This window comes from Dama dama, chromosome 3, assembly GCF_033118175.1.
Source record: "Dama dama isolate Ldn47 chromosome 3, ASM3311817v1, whole genome shotgun sequence".
Taxonomy (NCBI): domain Eukaryota; kingdom Metazoa; phylum Chordata; class Mammalia; order Artiodactyla; family Cervidae; genus Dama; species Dama dama.
Genome location: NC_083683.1, coordinates 14,645,223 through 14,663,957, shown reverse-complemented (window position 1 = coordinate 14,663,957; position 18,735 = coordinate 14,645,223).

Genomic DNA, 18,735 nt, shown 5'->3' with positions numbered 1-18,735 from the left:
CTCTTCATATTTTTCACACCTTTTCAGTCTCTTCATGTATTTGAACACCATTTCATGCTCCGCCTAATTTTCAGACCGTTTCATGCTCCTCATATTTTTCACACCTTTTGAAGCTCTACATATTTTTCACATCTTTTCATGCTCTTCGTCTTTAAAAACCGTTTCATGCTCATCCTATTTTTCATACAGTTTCACGCTCCTCATATTTTTGACACCTTTTGAAGCTCTTCATATTTTTCACACCTTTTCAGGCTCTTCATGTTTTTCAACACCGCTTCATGCTCCTCCTATTTTTCAGACCGTTACATGCTCCTCATATTTTTGACACCTTTTGAACTCTTCATATTTTTCACACGTTTTCAGGTTCTTCATGTTTTTCAACACCGTTTCATGCTCCTCCTATTTTTCAGACCGTTTCATGCTCCTTGTATTTTTGACACCTTTTGAAGCTCTTCATATTTTTCACAACTTTTCAGGCTCTTCATGTTTTTCAACACCATTTCATGCTCCTCTTATTTTTCAGACCGTTTCATACTCCTCATATTTTTGACACCTTTTGAAGCTTTTCATATTTTTCACACCTTTTCGGGCTCTTCAAGTTTTTCAACACACTTCATGCTCCTCCTACTTTTCAGACTGTTTCATCCTCATCCTATTTTTGACACCTTTTGAAGCTCTTCATATATTTCTTAACATTTCAATCTCTTCCTGTTTTTCAACACCACTTCATGCTCCATCTATTTTTCAGTCGGTTCATGCTTTTCATATTTTGACACATTTTGAAGCTCTTCATATTTTTCACACCTTTTCATGCTCTTCATCTTTTTCAGAACATTTTCATGCTCATCCTATTTTTCAGACCGTTTCGTGCTCCTCATATTTTTCACACCTTTTGAAGCTCTCAATAATTTTCACACCTTTTCAGGCTCTTCATGTTTTTCAACACCACTTCATGATCTTCCTATTTTTCAGACGGTTTCATGCTCTTCATATTTTTGACACTTTTTGAAGCTCTTCATATTTTTCACACCTTTTCAGGTTCTTCTTGTTTTTCAACACCACTTCATGCTCCTCCTATTGTTCAGACCGTTTCATACTCCTCATATTTTTAACAATTTTTGAAGCTCCTCATATTTTTCACACTTTTTGAAGCTCTTCATATATTTCACACCTTTTCAGGCTCTTCAAGTTTTTCAATACGACTTCATGCTCCTCCTATTTTTCAGACGGTTTCATGCTCTTCATATTTTTGACACTTTTTGAAGCTCTTCATATTTTTCACACCTTTTCAGGCTCTTCATGTTTTTCAACACCACTTCATCCTCCTCCTATTGTGCATACCGTTTCATACTCCTCATATTTTTAACAATTTTTGAAGCTCCTCATATTTTTCACACTTTTTGAAACTCTTCATATATTTCACACCTTTTCAGACTCTTCAAGTTTTTCAATACCACTTATGCTCCTCCTATTTTTCAGACCGTTTCATGCTAATCTCATTTTTAACACCTTTACAAGCTCTACATATTTTTCACACCTTTTGAAGTTCTTCATATTTACACACCTTTTCAGGCTCTTCATGTTTTTCAACACGACTTCATGCTCCACCTATTTTTCAGACCGTTTCATGCTCCTCATATTTTTCACACCTTTTGAAGTTCTTCGTATTTTTCACATTTTTGAAGCTCTTCATATTTTTCTCACGTTTTCAGGCTCTTCATGTTTTTCAACACCGCTTCATGCTCCTGCTATTTTTCAGACCGTTTCATACTCCTCATATTTTTGACATTTTTTGAGGCTCTTCATATTTTTCACACCTTTTCAGGCTCTTCATGTTTTTGAACACGGTTTCTTGATCCTCCTAATTTTCAGAACGTTTCATGCTCCTCATATTTTTGAAACCTTTTAAAGCTCTTCATATTTTTCACACATTTTCAGGCTCTTCATGTTTTTTAACACCGCTTCACCCTCCTCCTTTTTTACAGACCGTATCATGCTCCTCATATTTTTGACAAATTTTGAAACTCTTCATATTTTTCACACATTTTCAGGCTTTTCATGTTTTTCAACACCGCTTCATGCTCCTCCTATTTTTCAGACCGTTTCCTGCTCCTAATATTTTTGACACCTTTTGAAGCTCTTCATATTTTTCACATCATTTCAGGCCCTTCATGGTTTTCAACACCGCTTCATGATCCTCCTATTTTTCAGACCGTTTCATGCTCCTCATATTTTTGACACCTTTTGAAGCTCTTCATATATTTCACACCTTTTCAGGCTCTTCATGTTTTTCAACACCACTTCGTGCTCCTCCTATTTTTCAGACGGATTCATGCTCTTCATATTTTTCACACCTTTTGAAGCTCTTCATGTTTTTCACACCTTTTCAGGCTCTTCATGTTTTTCAACACCGCTTCATGCTCATCCTATTTTTCAGACCATTTCATGCTAATCAACTATTTCACACCTTTTCAGGCTCTTCATGTTTTTGAACACCGTTTCATGCTCCTCATATTTTTCACACCGTTTCATGTTTATCTCATTTTTGACACCTTTAGAAGCTCTTCATATTTTTCACACCTTTTCAGGCTCTTCATGTTTTTCAACACCGCTTCATGCTCATCCTATTTTTCAGACCGTTTCATGCTAATCAACTATTTCACACCTTTTCAGGCTCTTCATGTTTTTGAACACCGTTTCATGCTCCTCATATTTTTCACACCGTTTCATGTTTATCTCATTTTTGACACCTTTAGAAGCTCTTCATATTTTTCACACCTTTTCAGGCTCTTCATGTTTTTCAACACCGCTTCATGCTCATCCTATTTTTCAGACCGTTTCATGCTCCTCATGTATTTCACACCTTTTGAAGCTCTTCATATTCTTCACACCTTTTCATACTCTTCATGATTTTGAACACCGCTTCATGCTCCTCCTATTTGTCAGACCGTTTCATGCTCCTCATATTCTTGATACATTTTGAAGCTCTTCATATTTTTCACACCTTTTCAGGCTCTTCATATTTTTGAAAACCGCTCCATCCTCCTCCTATTTTTCAAACCAATTCATGCTCCTCATATTTTTGACACCTTTTGAACCTCTGCAAATTTTCCCACCTTTTCAGGCTCTTCATTTTTTGAACACCGTTTAATGATCCTCCTATTTTTCAGACCGTTCATGCTCCTCATATTTTTAACATGTTTTGAAGCTCTTCATATTTTTCACACCTTTTCATGCTCTTCATGTTTTTCAACAATGCTTCATGCTCCCCCTATTTTTCAGACCATTTCATGCGCCTCCTATTTTTGAAACCTTTTGAAGCTCTTCATATTTTTCACACGTTTTCAGGCTCTTCATGTTTTGGGCACCGCTTCATGCTCCTCCTGTTTTTCAGACCGTTTCATGCTCCTCATATTTTTGACATGTTTTGAAGCTCTTCATATATTTCACAACTTTTCAGGCTCTTCATGTTTTTGAACACCGTTTCATGCTTCTCCTATTTTTCAGACCGTTTCATTCTCCTCATATTTTTGACACCTTTTTAACCTCTTCATATGTTTCACACCTTTTGAAGCTTTTCATATTTTCACAATTTTCATGCTCTTCATATTTTTCAACACCACTTCATGCTCCTCCTATTTTTCAGACCGTTTCATGCTCCTCATATATTTCACACATTTTGAAGCTCTTCATATTTTTCTCACCTTTTCCGGCTCTTCATGTTTTTGGGCACCGCTTCATGCTCCTCCTATTTTTCAGACCGTTTCATGCTCCTCATATTTTTCACACATTTTGAAGCTCTTCATATTTTTCACTCCTTTTCAGGCTCATCATGTTTTTAAACAGAGCTTCATGCTCCTCCTATTTTTCAGACCGTTTCATGCTACTCATGTATTTCACACCGTTTGAAGTTCCTCCTATTTTTCACACATTTTCAGGCTCTTCATGTTTTTCAACACCATTCCATGCTCCTCCTATTTTTCAGACCGTTTCATGCTCCTCATATTTTTCACACCTTTTCACGCTCCTCATGTTTTTCACCACCATTTCATGCTCCTCCGATTTTTCAGACCGTTTCATGTTCCTCCTTTTTTTGAGACCATTTCATTCTCCTCATGTTTTTGACACCTTTTGTAGTTCTTCATATTTTTCACACCTTTTCAGGCTCTTCATGTTTTTGGGCACTGCTTCATGCTCCTCCTATTTTTCAGACCGTGTGATGCTACTCATATATTTGAAACCTTTTGAAGCTCTTCATATTTTTTACACCTTTTCAGGCTCTTCATGTTTTTCAACACCACTTCATGCTCCTCCTATTTTTCAGACCGTTTCATGCTCCTCCTATTTTCAGGCCGTTTCATGCTCCTCATATATTTCACAGCATTTGTAGCTCTTCATGTTTTTCACACCTTTTCAGTCTCTTCATGTATTTGAACACCATTTCATGCTCCGCCTATTTTTCAGACCGTTTCATGCTCATCTCATTTTTTACACCTTTTGAAGCTCTTCATATTTTTCACACCTTTTCAGGCTCTTCATATTTTTGAACACCGCTTCATGCTCCTCCTATTTTTCCGACCGTTTCATGCTCCTCATACATTTCACACCTTTTGAAGCTTTTCATGTTTTTAACACCTTTTCAGGCTATTCATGTTTTTCAACACCGCTTCATGCTCCTGCTACTTTTCAGACCGTTTCATTCTCCTCCTATTTTTCAGACCGTTTTATGCTCCTCATATTTTTGACACCTTTTGAAGCTCTTCATATTTTTCACACCTTCTCAGGCTATTCATGTTTTTCAACACCACTTTATGCTCCTCCTATTTTTCAGACCGTTTCATGCTCATCTCATTTTTTACACCTTTTGAAGCTCTTCATATTTTTCACACCTTTTCAGGCTCTTCATATTTTTGAACACCGCTTCATGCTCCTCCTATTTTTCCGACCGTTTCATGCTCCTCATACATTTCACACCTTTTGAAGCTCTTCATGTTTTTAACACCTTTTCAGGCTCTTCATGTTTTTCAACACCGCCTCATGCTCCTCGTATTTTTCAGACCATTTCATGCTCCTCAAATATTTGACATCTTTTAAAGCTGTTCATATTTTTCACTCCTTTTCAGGCACTTCATGTTTTTGAACACCGTTTCATGCTCCTCCTATTTTTCAGACCGTTTCATGCTCTTCATATTTTAGACACCTTTTGAGGCTCTTCATATTTTTCATACCTTTTCAGGCTCTCCATATTTTTGAACACCGCTTCGTGCTCCTCCTAATTTTGAGACGGTTTCATGCTCCTCATATTTATGACACATTTTGAGCTCTTCATATTATTCACACCTTTTCATGCTCTTCACGTTTCTAACACCGTTTCATGCTTCTCCTATTTTTCAGACCATTTAATGCTCCTCATATTTTTCACACCTTTTGAATCTCTTTATATTTGTCACACCTTTTCATGCTCTTCATGTTTTTCACACCTTTTCAGGCTCTTCATGTTTTTGAACACCGCTTCATGCTCCTCCTATTTTTCTGACCGTTTCATGCTCCTCATATTTTTGACACCTTTTGAAGCTCCTCCTATTTTTCACACGTTTTCAGGCTCTTCATGTTTTTCAACACCGTTTCATGCTCCTCCTATTTTTCCTACCGTTTCATGCTCCTCCTATTTTTCAGACCGTTTCATGCTCCTCATATTTTTGACAATTTTGGAAGCTCTTCATATTTTTCACACCTTTTCAGGCTCTTCATGTTTTTCAATACCGTTTCATGCTCCTCCTATTTTTCAGACCGTTTCATGCTCCTCATATTTTTGACAATTTTGGAAGCTCTTCATATTTTTCACACGTTTTCAGGCTCTTCATGTTTTTCAACACCGCTATATGCTCCTACTAAATTTCAGACTGTTTCATGCTCCTCATATATTTCACACCTTTTGAAGCTCTTCATAGTTTTCACACCTTTTCAGGCTCTTAATGTTTTTCAACACCACTTCATGTTCCTCCTATTATTCAGACCGTATCATGCTCATCTCAATTTTGACAGCTTTTGAACCTCTTGATATTTTTCACACCTTTTGAAGCTCTTCATATTTTTCACACCTTTTCAGGCTCTTCATGTTTTTAAACACAGCTTCATGCTCTTCCTATTTTTCAGACCGTTCATGCCCCTCATATTTTTAAAATATTTTGAAGGTCTTCATATTTTTCACACCTTTTCAGGCTCTTCATGTTTTTCAACGCCGCTTCATGCTCCTAGAGTTTTTCAGACCGTTCATGCTCCTCATATTTTTGACACCTTTTGAAGCTCTTCATATTTTTCACACCTTTTCAGGCTCTTCATGTTTTTGAACACCGTTTCATGCTCCTCCTATTTTTCAGACCGTTTTATGCTCCTCATATTTTTGACACCTTTTGAATCTCTTCATATTTTTCACACCTTTTCAGTCTATTCATGTTTTTCAACACCACTTCATGCTCCTCCCATTTTTCAGACCGTTTCATGCTCAACTCATTTTTTACACCTTTTGAACCTGTTCATATTTTTCAAACATTTTGAAGTTCTTCATATTTTTCACACCTTTTCAGGCTCTTCATATTTTTGAACACCGCTTCATGCTCCTTCTATTTTTCCGACCGTTTCATGCTCCTCATACTTTTCACACCTTTTGAAGCTCTTCATGTTTTTCACACCTTTTCAGGCTCTTCGTGTTTTTCAACACCGCTTCATGCTCCTCCTACTTTTCAGACCGTTTCATGCTCCTCCTATTTTTGAGACCGTTTCAGGTTCCTCATATTTTTAACACCTTTTGAAGCTCTTCATATTTTCCATACCTTTTCAGGCTCTTCATGTTTTTGAACACCGTTTCATGCTCCTCCTATTTTTCAGACCGTTTCATGTTCCTCATATTTTTGACACCTTTTGAAGCTCTTCATATTTTTCACAGCTTTACAGGCTCTTCATGTTTTTAAACACCGCTTCATGCGCCTTCTATTTTTCAGACCGTTTCATGTTCCTCATATTTTTGACACCTTTTGAAGCTCTTCATATTTTTCACACCTTTTCAGGCTCTTCATGTTTTTCAACACCGCCTCATGCTCCTCGTCTTTTTCAGACCATTTCATGCTCCTCAAATTTTTGACATCTTTTGAAGTTGTTCATATTTTTCACTCCTTTTCAGGCACTTCATGTTTTTGAACACCGTTTCATGCTCCTCCTATTTTTCAGACCGTTTCATGCTCTTCATATTTTAGACACCTTTTGAGGCTCTTCATATTTTTCATACCTTTTCAGGCTCTCCATATTTTTGAACACCGCTTCGTGCTCCTCCTAATTTTGAGACGGTTTCATGCTCCTCATATTTATGACACATTTTGAGCTCTTCATATTATTCACACCTTTTCATGCTCTTCATATTTCTAACACCGTTTCATGCTTCTCCTATTTTTCAGACCATTTAATGCTCCTCATATTTTTCACACCTTTTGAATCTCTTTATATTTGTCACACCTTTTCATGCTCTTCATGTTTTTCACACCTTTTCAGGCTCTTCATGTTTTTGAACACCGCTTCATGCTCCTCCTATTTTTCTGACCGTTTCATGCTCCTCATATTTTTGACACCTTTTGAAGCTCCTCCTATTTTTCACACGTTTTCAGGCTCTTCATGTTTTTCAACACCGTTTCATGCTCCTCCTATTTTTCCTACCGTTTCATGCTCCTCCTATTTTTCAGACCGTTTCATGCTCCTCATATTTTGACAATTTTGGAAGCTCTTCATATTTTTCACACGTTTTCAGGCTCTTCATGTTTTTCAACACCGCTATATGCTCCTACTAAATTTCAGACTGTTTCATGCTCCTCATGTATTTCACACCTTTTGAAGCTCTTCATAGTTTTCACACCTTTTCAGGCTCTTAATGTTTTTCAACACCACTTCATGTTCCTCCTATTATTCAGACCGTTTCATGCTCATCTCAATTTTGACAGCTTTTGAACCTCTTGATATTTTTCACACCTTTTGAAGCTCTTCATATTTTTCACACCTTTTCAGGCTCTTCATGTTTTTAAACACAGCTTCATGCTCCTCCTATTTTTCAGTCCGTTCATGCCCCTCATATTTTTAAAATATTTTGAAGCTCTTCATATTTTTCACACCTTTTCAGGCTCTTCATGTTTTTCAACGCCGCTTCATGCTCCTAGAGTTTTTCAGACCGTTCATGCTCCTCATATTTTTGACACCTTTTGAAGCTCTTCATATTTTTCACACCTTTTCAGGCTCTTCATGTTTTTGAAGACCGCTTCATGCTCCTCCTATTTTTCAGAGAGTTTCATGCTCTTCATGTATTTCACACCTTTTGAAGCTCTTCATATTTCTCACACCTTTTCAGGCTCTCATGTGTTTGAACACAGCTTCATGCTCCTCCTATTTTTCAGACCGTTTCAGGCTCCTCATATTTTTGACACCTTTTGAAGCTCTTCATATTTTTCACACCTTTTCAGGCTCTTCATGTTTTTGAAAGCTGCTTCATGTTCCTCCTATTTTTCAGACAGTTTCATGCCCCGCATACTTTTGACACCATTTGAAGCTCCTCATATTTTTTACACCTTTTGAAGCACTTCATATTTTTACACCTTTTCAGGCTCTTCATGTTTTTCAACACCGCCTGATGCTCCTCCTATTTTTCAGACCGTTTCATGCTCCTCATATTTTTGACACCTTTTGAAGCTCTTCATATTTTTCACACCTTTTCAGGCTCTTCATGTTTTTCAACGCTGCTTCATGCTCCTAGAGTTTTTCAGACCGTTCATGCTCCTCATATTTTTGACACCTTTTGAAGCTCTTCATATTTTTCACACCTTTTCAGGCTCTTCATGTTTTTGAACACTGCTTCATGCTCCTCCTATTTTTCAGACCGTTTCATCCTCCTCATATTTTTGACACCTTTTGAAGCTCTTCATATTTTTCGCACCATTTAAGGTTCTTCATGTTTTTGAACACCGCTTCATACTCCTCCTATTTTTCAGACCGTTTCATGCTCCTCATATTTTTCAAACCTTTTGAAGCTCTTCATATTTTTCACACCTTTTCAGGCTCTTCATATTTTTGAACACAGCTTCCTGCTCCTCCTATTTTTCAGGCCGTTTCATGCTCCTCATGTATTTCACACCTTTTGAAGCTCTTCATATGTTTCACACCTTTTCCGGCTCTTCATGTTTTTGAACACCGTTTCATGCTCCTCCTATTTTTCAGACCGTTTCATGCTCCTCATGTATTTCACACCTTTTGAACCTCTTCATATTTTTCACACCTTTTCAGGCTCTCATGTTTTTGAAAACAGCTTCCTGCTCCTCCTATTTTTCAGACCGTTTCATGCTCCTCATGGATTTCACACCTTTTGAAGCTCTTCAAATTTTTCACACCTTTTCAGGCTATTCATGTTTTTGAACACCGCTTCATGCTCCTCCTATTTTTCAGACCGTTTCATGTTCCTCCTATTTTTCAGATCATTTCATGCTCCTCATATTTTTGACACCTTTTGAAGCTCTTCTTATTTTTCACACCTTTTCAGGCTCTTCATGTTTTTGAACACCGCTTCATCCTCCTCCTATTTTTCAGTCCGTTTCTTGCTCCTCATGTATTTCCCACCTTTTGAAGCTCTTCATATTTTTCACACCTTTTCAAGCTCTTCATGTTTTTGAACACAACTTCATGCAACTCCTATTTTTCAGACGGTTTCATGCTCCTCATATTTTTTACACCTTTTGAAGCTCTTTGTATTTTCCACACGTTTTCAGGCTCTTCATGTTTTTGAACACCACATCATGCTCCTTCTATTTTTCAGAGAGGTTCATACTCCTCATGTATTTCACACCTTTTGAAGCTCTTCATATTTTTCACACCTTTTCAGGCTCTTCATGTTTTTGAACACCGCTTCATGCTTCACCTATTTTTCAGACCGTTTAATGCTCCTCATGTATTTCACACTTTTTGAAGCTCTTCATATGTTTCACACCTTTTCAGTCTCTTCCTTTTTTTCAACACCAGATCATACTCCTTCTATTTTTCAGACCGTTTCATGCTCATTTCATTTTTGAAACCTTTTGAAATCTTCATATTTTTCAAACCTTTTTTTTGCTCTTCATGTTTTTGAACACCACTTCATGCTCCTCATATTTTTTACACCTTTTGAAGCTTTTCATATTTTTCACACATTGTCAGGCTCTTCAAGTTTTTCAACACCACTTCATGCTCCTCCTTTTTTGCAGACCGTTTCATGCTCCTCATATTTTTGACACCTTTTGAAGCTCTTCATATTTTTCACACCTTTTCAGGCTCTTCATGTTTTTGAACACCGCTTCATGATCCTCCTATTTTTAAGACCTTTTCATGCTCCTCATATTTTTGACACCTTTTGAAGCTCTTCATATTTTTCACTACTTTTCAGTGTCTTCCTGTTTTTGAACACCGCTTCATGCTCCTCCTATTTTTCAGAACTTTTCATGCTCCTCATATTTTGACACCTTTTGAAGCTCTTCATATTTTTCACACCTCTTCAGGCTCTTCATGTTTTTGAACACCATTTCATGCTCCTCCTATTTTACAGACCGTTTCATTCTCCTCATATTTTTGACACCTTTTGAAGCTCTTCATATATTTCACACCTTTTCAGGCTTTTCATTATTTTCAACACCACTTCATGCTCCTCTTATTTTTCAGACCGTTTCATGCTCATCTCATTTTGACACCTTTTGAAGCACTTCATGTTTTTCACATCTTCTGAAGCTCTTAATATTTTTCACAAATTTTCAGGCTCTTTATGATTTTCAACACCGTTTCATGCTCCTCCTATTTTTCAGACCGTTTCATGTTCATCTCATTTTGACACCTTTTGAAGCTCTTCATAGTTTTCACACCTTTTGAAGCTCTCCATATTTTTCATATTTTTGAAGTTCTTCATAATTTCACACGTTTTCAGACTCTTCATGTTTTTCAACACCGCTTCATGCTCCTCCTATTTTTCAAACCGTATCATGCTCCTCATATTGTTCACACGTTTTGAAGCTCTTCGTATTTTTCACACGTTTTCAGGCTCTTCATGTTTTTGAACACTTCTTCATGCTCCTCATATTTTTCAGTCCGTTTCATGCTCCTCATATTTTTGACAACTTTTGAAGCTCTTCATATTTTTCACAACTTTTCAGGCTCTTCCTGTTTTTGAACCCCTCTTCATGCTTCTCCTATTTTTCAGACCGTTTAATGCTCCTCATGTATTTCACACCTTTTGAAGGTCTTCATATTTTTCACACGTTTTCAGGCTCTTCATGTTTTTGAACACCGCTTCATGCTTCACCTATTTTTCAGACCGTTTAATGCTCCTCATGTATTTCACACTTTTTGAAGCTCTTCATATATTTCACACCTTTTCAGTCTCTTCCTTTTTTTCAACACCAGATCATACTCATTCTATTTTTCAGACCGTTTCATGCTCATTTAATTTTTGAAACCTTTTGAAATCTTCATATTTTTCACACCTTTTTTTTGCTCTATATGTTTTTGAACACCACTTCATGCTCCTCCTATTTTTCAGACCATTTAATGCTCCTCATGTATTTCACACCTATTGAAGCTCTTCATATTTTTCACACGTTTTCAGGCTCTTCATGTTTTTCAACACCGCTTCATGCTCCTCCTATTTTTCAGACCGTTTCATGCTCCTCATATTTTTGACACCTTTTGAAGCTCTTCATATTTTTCACACCTTTTCAGGCTCATCATGTTTTCAACACCGCTTCATGATCCTCCTATTTTTCAGACCGTTTCATGCTCCTCATATTTTTGACACCTTTTGAAGCTCTTCATATTTTTCACACCTTTTCAGGCTCTTCATGTTTTTGAACACCGCTTCATGCTCCTCCTATTTTTCAGACCGCATCATTCTCCTCATATTTTTGACACCTTTTGAAGCCCTTCATATATTTCACACCTTTTCCGTCTCTTCTTTTTTTTCAACACCACTTCATGCTCCTCCTATTTTTCAGACCGTTTCATGCTCATCTCATTTTTGAAACCTTTTGAAGCTCTTCATATTTTTCACACCTTTTCAGGCTCTTCATGTTTTTGAACACCGCTTCATGCTCCTCCTATTTTTCAGACCGCTTCATACTTCTCTCATTTTTGACACCTTTTGAAGCTCTTCATATTTTTGACACCTTTTGAAGCTCTTCATATTTCTCACACGTTTTCAGGCTCTTCATGATTTTCAACACAGATTCATGCTCCCCCTTTTTTCAGACCGTTTCATGCTCCTCATATTTTTGACACCTTTTGAATCTCCTCATATTTTTTACACCTTTTGAAGCTCTTCATGTATTTCACAATTTTTCAGGCTCTTCATGTTTTTCAACACGGCTTCATGCTCCTCCTATTTTTCAGACCTTTTCATGCTCCTCATATTTTTCACACCTTTTGAAGCTCTTCATATTTTTCACACCTTTTAAGCCTCTTCATGTTTTTTAACACCGCTTCATGCTCCTCCTATTTTCAAGACAGTTTCATACTCCTCATGTATTTCATACCTTTTGAAGCTCTTCATATTTTTCACACCTTTTCAGGCTCTTCATATTTTTGAACACCGCTACATGCTCCTCCTATTTTTAAGACCGTTTCATGCACCTCATATATTTCACACCTTTTGAAGTTCTTCATATTTTTCACACCTTTTCAGGCTCTGCATGTTTTTCAACACTGTTTCATGCTCCTCCTATTTTTCAGACCGTTTCATGCTCCTCATATTTTTGACACCTTTTGAAGCTCTTCATATATTTGACACCATTTGAAGCTCTTCATATGTTTCACAACTTTTCACGCTCTGCATATTTTTGAACACCGTTTCATGCTACTCCTATATTTCAGACCGATACTTGCTGCTCATATATTTGACACCTTTTGAAGCTCTTCATATTTTTAACACCTTTTCAGGATCTTCATGTTTTTCAACACCGCTTCATGCTTCTCCTATTTTTCAGACCATTTCATGCTCCTCATATTTTTGACACCTTTTGATGCTCTTCATATTTTTCACACCTTTTCAGGCTTTTCATGTTTTTGAACACCGCTTCATGCTCCTCCTATTTTTCACACCTTTTGAAGCTCTTCATATTTTTCAAACCTTTTCAGGCTCTTTATGTTTTTGAACACTGCTTCATGCTCCTCGTATTTTTCAGACCGTTTCATGCTCCTCATGATTTTGACAACTTTTGAAACTCTTCATATTTTTCAAACCTTTTCAGGCTCTTCATGTTTTTGAACACCGCTTCATGCTCCTCCTATTTTTCAAACCATTTCATGATCCTCATGTATTTCACACCTTTGAACCTCTTCATATTTTTCACACCTTTTCAGGCTCTTCATGTGTTTCAACACCACTTCATGCTTCTCATCTTTTTCAGACCATTTCATGCTCATCTCATTTTTGAAACATTTTGAAGCTGTTCATATTTTTCACACCTTTTGAAGCCCTTCATATTTTTCACACGTTTTGAGGCTCTTCATGTTTTTGAACACCGCTTCATGCTTCACCTATTTTTCAGACCGTTTAATGCTCCTCATGTATTTCACACTTTTTGAAGCTCTTCATATATTTCACAACTTTTCAGTCTCTTCCTTTTTTTCAACACCAGATCATACTCCTTCTATTTTTCAGACCGTTACATGCTCATTTCATTTTTGAAACCTTTTGAAATCTTCATATTTTTCACACCTTTTTTAGGCTCTTCATGTTTTTGAACACCACTTCATGCTCCTCCTATTTTTCAGACCATTTAATGCTCCTCATGTATTTCACACCTATTGAAGCTCTTCATATTTTTCACACGTTTTCAGGCTCTTCATGTTTTTCAACACCGCTTCATGCTCCTCCTATTTTTCAGACCGTTTCATGCTCCTCATATATTTGACACCTTTTGAAGCTCTTCATATTTTTCACACCTTTTCAGGCTCTTCATGTTTTTCAACACCGCTTCATGATCCTCCTATTTTTCAGACCGTTTCATGCTCCTCATATTTTTGACACCTTTTGAAGCTCTTCATATTTTTCACACCTTTTCAGGCTCTTCATGTTTTTGAACACCGCTTCATGCTCCTCCTATTTTTCAGACCGTTTCATGCTCCTCATATTTTTGACCACTTTTGAAGCTTTTCATATTTTTCACACATTGTCAGGCTCTTCAAGTTTTTCAACACCACTTCATGCTCCTCCTTTTTTGCAGACCGTTTCATGCTCCTCATATTTTTGACACCTTTTGAAGCTCTTCATATTTTTCACACCTTTTCAGGCTCTTCATGTTTTTGAACACCGCTTCATGATCCTCCTATTTTTCAGACCTTTTCATGATCCTGGTATTTTTGACACCTTTTGAAGTTCTTCATATTTTGCACACATTTTCAGGCTCTTCATGTTTTTGAACACCGCTTCATGATCCTCCTATTTTTCTGACCTTTTCATGCTCCTCATATTTTTGACAACTTTTGAAGCTCTTCATATTTTTCACAACTTTTCAGGCTTTTCCTGTTTTTGAACACCGCTTCATGCTCCTCCTTTTTTTCAAACCGTTTAATGCACCTCATGTATTTCACACCTTTTGAAGCTCCTCATATTTTTCACACGTTTTCAGGCTCTTCATGTTTTTGAACACCGCTTCATGCTCCTCCTATTTTTCAGACCGTTTCATGCTCCTCATATTTTTGACACCTTTTGAAACTCTTCATATTTTTCACTACTTTTCAGTGTCTTCCTCTTTTTGAACACCGCTTCATGCTCCTCATATTTTTGACACCTTTTGAAGCTCTTCATATTTTTCACACCTCTTCAGGCTCTTCATGTTTTTGAACACCATTTCATGCTCCTCCTATTTTACAGACCGTTTCATTCTCCTCATATTTTTGACACCTTTTGAAGCTCTTCATATATTTCACACCTTTTCAGGCTTTTCATTATTTTCAACACCACTTCATGCTCCTCTTATTTTTCAGACCGTTTCATGCTCATCTCATTTTGACACCTTTTGAAGCTCTTCATGTTTTTCGCATCTTCTGAAGCTCTTAATATTTTTCACAAATTTTCAGGCTCTTTATGATTTTCAACACCGTTTCATGCTCCTCCTATTTTTCAGACCGTTTCATGTTCATCTCATTTTGACACCTTTTGAAGCTCTTCATAGTTTTCACACCTTTTGAAGCTCTTCATATTTTTCATATTTTTGAAGTTCTTCATAATTTCACACGTTTTCAGACTCTTCATGTTTTTCAACACCGCTTCATGCTCCTCCTATTTTTCAAACCGTATCATGCTCCTCATATTTTTCACACGTTTTGAAGCTCTTCGTATTTTTCACACGTTTTCAGGCTCTTCATGTTTTTGAACACCACATCATGCTCCTTCTATTTTTCAGAGAGTTTCATGCTCCTCATGTATTTCACACCTTCTGAAGCTCTTCATATTTTTCACACCTTTTCAGGCTCTTCATGTTTTTGAAAACTTCTTCATGCTCCTCCTATTTTTCAGACCGTTTCATGCTCCTCATATTTTTGACAACTTTTGAAGCTCTTCATATTTTTCACAACTTTTCAGGCTCTTCCTGTTTTTGAACCCCTCTTCATGCTTCTCCTATTTTTCAGACCGTTTAATGCTCCTCATGTATTTCACACCTTTTGAAGCTCTTCATATTTTTCACACGTTTTCAGGCTCTTCATGTTTTTGAACACCGCTTCATGCTTCACCTATTTTTCAGACCGTTTAATGCTCGTCATGTATTTCACACTTTTTGAAGCTCTTCATATATTTCACACCTTTTCAGTCTCTTCCTTTTTTTCAACACCAGATCATACTCCTTCTATTTTTCAGACCGTTTCATGCTCATTTCATTTTTGAAACCTTTTGAAATCTTCATATTTTTCACACCTTTTTTTTGCTCTTCATGTTTTTGAACACCACTTCATGCTCCTCTTATTTTTCAGACCATTTAATGCTCCTCATGTATTTCACACCAATTGAAGCTCTTCATATTTTTCACACGTTTTCAGGCTCTTCATGTTTTTCAACACCGCTTCATGCTCCTCCTATTTTTCAGACCGTTTCATGCTCCTCATATTTTTGACACCTTTTGAAGCTCTTCATATTTTTCACACCTTTTCAGGCTCTTCATGTTTTCAACACCGCTTCATGATCCTCCTATTTTTCAGACCGTTTCATGCTCCTCATATTTTTGACACCTTTTGAAGCTCTTCATATTTTTCACACCTTTTCAGGCTCTTCATGTTTTTGAACACCGCTTCATGCTCCTCCTATATTTCAGACCGATTCATGCTCCTCATATTTTTGACAACTTTTGAAGCTTTTCATATTTTTCACACCTTGTCAGGATCTTCAAGTTTTTCAACACCACCACATGCTCCTCCTATTTTTCAGACGGTTTCATGTTCTTCATGTTTTTGACCCCTTTTGAAGCTCTTCATATATTTCACACCTTTTCAGGCTCTTCTTTTTTTTCAACTCCACTTCATGCTCCTCTTATTTTTCGGACCGTTTCATTCTCATCTCATTTTTGACACATTTGAAGGTCTTCATATTTTTCACACCTTTTGAAGCTCTTCATATTTTTCCCACGTTTTCAGGCTCTTCATGTTTTTCAACACCGCTTCATGCTCCTCCTATTATTCAGATCGTTTCATTCTCCTCATATTTTTTACAACTTTTGAAGGTCTTCATATATTTCACACCTTTTCAGCCTCTTCTTTTTTTTCAACACCACTTCATGCTCCTCTTATTTTTCAGACCGTTTCATGCTCATCACATTTTTGACACATTTGAAGCTCTTCATATTTTTCACACCTTTTGAAGCTCTTCATATTTTTCACAACTTTTCAGGCTCTTCATGTTTTTGAACCCCGCTTCATCCTCCTCCTTTTTTGCAGACCGTTTCATGCTCCCCATATTTTTTACACCTTTTGAAGCTCTTCATATTTTTCACACGTTTTCAGGCTCTTCATGTTTTTCAAGACCACTTCATGCTCCTCCTATTTTTCAGACCGTTTAATGCTGCTCATATTTTTGACACTTTTTGAAGCTCTTCATATTTTTCACACCTTTTCAGACTCTTCATGTTTTTGAACACGACTACATGCTCCTCCTATTTTTCAGAGAGTTTCATGCTCTTCATGTATTTCACACCTTTTGAAGCTCTTCATATTTTTCACACGTTTTCAGGCTCTTCATGTTTTTGAACACTGCTTCTTGCTCCTCCTAATTTTCAGAGAGTTTCATGCGCCTCATGTGTTTCACACCTTTTGAAGCTCTTCATATTTTTCACAAGTTTTCAGGCTCTTCATGTTTTTGAACAGTGCTTCTTGCTCCTCCTATTTTTCAGAGAGTTTCATGCTCCTCATGTATTTCACACCTTTTGAAGCCTTTCATATTTTTCACACTTTTTCAGGCTCTTCATGTTTTTGCACACCACTTCATGGTTCTCTTATTTTTCAGCCCGTTACATGCTCCTCATGTATTTCACGCCTTTTGAAGCTCTTCATATTTTTCACACCTTTTCAGGCTCTTCATGTTTTTGATCAGCATTTCATGCTTCTCCTATTTTTCAGACCGTTTCATGCTCCTCATATATTTGACACCTTTTGAAGCTCTTCATATTATTCACAACTTTTCAGGCTGTTCATGTTTATCATCACCGTTTCATGCTGCTTCTATTTTTCAGACCATTTCATCCTCCTCATATATTTGACACCTTTTGAAGCTCCTCATATTATTCACAACTTTTCAGGCTCTTCATGTTTTTCAAGACCGCTTCATGCTCCTCCTATTTTTCAGACCATTTCATCCTCCTCATATATTTGACACCTTTTGAAGCTCCTCATATTTTTCACATCTTTTCAGGGTCTTCATGTTTTTGAACACCACTTCAAGCTCCTCCTTTTTTTCTGACCGTTTCATGCTCATCTCATTTTTGACACCTTTTGAAGATTTTCATATTTTTCAAAACTTTTCAGGCTCTTCATGTTTTGAACACTGCTTGATGCTCCTCCTATTTTTGAGACCGTTTCATGCTCCTCATATTTTTGACACATTTTGAAGCTCTTCATATATTTCACACCTTTTGAAGCTCTTCATATTTTTCACACCTTTTAAAGCTCTTCATATTTTTCACACGTTTTCAGGCTCTTCATGTTTTTGAACTGTGCTTCTTGCTCCTCCTATTTTTCAGAGAGTTTCATGCTCCTCATGTATTTCACACCTTTTGAAGCCTTTCATATTTTTCACACCTTTTCAGGCTCTTCATGTTTTTGCACACCACTTCATGGTTCTCGTATTTTCAGCCCGTTACATGCTCCTCATGTATTTCACGCCTTTTGAAGCTCTTCATATTTTTCACACCTTTTCAGGCTCTTCATGTTTTTGATCAGCATTTCATGCTTCTCCTATTTTTCAGACCGTTTCATGCTCCTCATATTTTTGACACCTTTTAAAGCTCCTCATATTTTTCACACCTTTTCTGGCTCTTCAAGTTTTTCAACACCACTTCATGCTCCTCCTTTTTGCAGACCTTTTCATGCTCCTCATATTTTTCACACCTTTTAAAGCTCTTCATATTTTTCACACCTTTTCAGTCTCTTCATTTTTTTCAACACCAATTCATGCTCCTCCTATTTTTCAAACCGTTTCATGCT